This window comes from Etheostoma spectabile, chromosome 8 (assembly GCF_008692095.1).
Source record: "Etheostoma spectabile isolate EspeVRDwgs_2016 chromosome 8, UIUC_Espe_1.0, whole genome shotgun sequence".
In the NCBI taxonomy this organism is placed as follows: Eukaryota; Metazoa; Chordata; class Actinopteri; order Perciformes; family Percidae; genus Etheostoma; species Etheostoma spectabile.
In genome coordinates, this window is record NC_045740.1 from 25,539,331 (window position 1) to 25,541,834 (window position 2,504).

The following is a 2,504-nucleotide window of genomic DNA, read 5'->3' on the forward strand; positions in this document are numbered from 1 at the left end:
GTAAATTGCTCAGTTTCTTTGTATTATAACATAATCTCTCATTTTTACAAAATCTGTATAACGTTGAATCGAGATGGTTGGTTTTATTAAAATACAAAGAACGTTTTGGGATATAACAAGATAAAGTGTTATGATATAACACAGTTGTTTTGTTTTTGGGGGGTGGGGGGGAGGGCTAAGTCATTTGGTATCTAGTAAAGATGAGGAAATATAATAACATCTAACAGTATGTTGTAATATTGGAAAAATGTATCTTGTAAAAACAGGAAAAGTTTGTTATGACAAGAAACTGAGCAAATATATTTTGTCATGGTGCTACTCTTCTTAATGTATTACATTGTAATGGTGTTGCTATGTTGCTTAAGCAATGGGTGTGTTTTGTGTGCTCATCTAATATGCTACTGTGTTGACGATGCTTAGACAAATGAGAGGATGCAGTACAGACTAGAATTATAATTAATATACTGTATGTCTGTGTCATAACACATTAATCTGTATTTTACTTCAAGGAAAATGTTGTGTTTTTTTGTTTTAACCCTGTGGTGTACAGCCTCTCGGTGATTCCTATATGGCTTTATTATTTCTGTCAGCTCAGCACCTGTGATGAGATGAACACATGTCCCACCTCAGTGATGTCCCACGCCGTAATCCCCCACCACTTTGGGTTGATTGCTTATGATAGGTAATCCCGCCACAATGCAGCCTTGACAGTTGCATCATCAAAGTCAGCCGAGGGTCACACAGTCCCAGATCTAAAGCTCAACAAGCACACAGAGCCAAGCAGCCTTAGCTAACAACGCAGGCCTTAGAACTGTAGGGGACATTTTGGGGATATGGCAATAAACAAGGATTCAATCCAGTGCATTTAGATTTTAGGTTGGAATCTGCTTTCAGAAATTGAGGCCTGCTTTTACTAGGCCATCACATGACAAAACCACCAACTCGCAAAAATGGGTCTGAACATCTCAGAAATAAGTTGTGCAAAATCAGATTCTTAAGAAATGTTTTAGATAGATTTTGTACCACAACTATCTAATTATTGGGTTGACAATTGTAGTTAGACACAAATATTAATTGCTAAATCGAAACTGTTACTGTTCTAAATATATTTGTAGATCTGTGTGGCTTTATGATAATATTTTTTTTGATTTTATTGTATTCTTATATGCTACACTAGTTTTGACATGTAGCAACTGCACTGTGCAATATACAACAATATGAGGACTGGGAAAATGATTATTGTTTGGATGTAATGTGTGTCTTACCAGTTTGCGGTCGTTTTCTTTTCCCCCCTCTAGTTCTCAGTGAGTTTCAATGTGATGAAGCCTTATGTACCTTGTCACAAAAAGCGGGTTCCTTCTTGGTGACTCTTATTGGTGAGTGTCAAATTATGAATTGATGGTGTACTATGTCAAGATTCACTTTGAATTAAAAATGATCTTTTGCTTCAGTCGCTGTTGTCTTTATTCATGTACATGTCATGTACAGGTATTACTCTTAGTGTGTGGCTACAATAATGGTGACCTTTCAATGATTTATTTTTAAGTGTATCCAAAGATATGAATTATGAAGTGATAATTGTGTAAAATACAGTAATACACTATTCAAACACTACAAATTAAAGGAACTATTTGCATATAAAGCCATATTATAACAATTGTACTTTCCTGTAAGATAACATGGAGCTATTTGGTGAGCAGAACATGCGCTCCCGGACCAGATAAAGAACTGACAACATTGATGATTGTATTTCACTCATAAATAAGACGATGTAGAGGGCTTGTAGTGCTGAAAACTGGCTCCTTGTGTGTCCGAAAGTATAAATGAACATTAAGATATCTTTGTGTCTCTGTCTATTTAGTAGTTGACAGAAAACTGCTTTGATCATTTCCAGTTTCAAAAATGTGAGGCCTTTTCTATATTGTTGCCTTTTAATACCTTAAGTACATATTTTTGTGATACTCTTACTTAGATAATATTTTAATGGAATATTGCTGGTAACCGAATATTATTACAGTTTGGAATGAGTACTTTAGGGAAAAAAAATATATTTCTTCCACTATGGTTAACCCAAATGTAGCAGCATTTTTTAATCAATGATGTCACAGATCCAGACGTAGAAACAGTGTGTTCAAATTCAAAATGGAGAACTCTTTTCTTTCAGAAGCTCAGAGAACAGCCAAGAGAGGCTTCCCAGAGATACACACACACACATACACACAACCAGAGATAACAGAAAAATCAGTAATGATTTTGATACACATTTTTGTTATAAATTTTACATTACAATGTGATATGTTCCCATATCAGGTAACAAATTGGATAGTCTGAAGCACTCAGTACTTAGGTTTGCTCTACTAGGCCTAAAACCTTTAATTCATAACAATTCTTAGAAATATCAGACAGCGGGCGCTCTGATTGCTCAATTGGTAGAGCAGGCGCCCATATATAGAGGTGTACAGGCCCGGGTTAGACTGCGACCTGCGGCCCTTTGCTGCATGTCA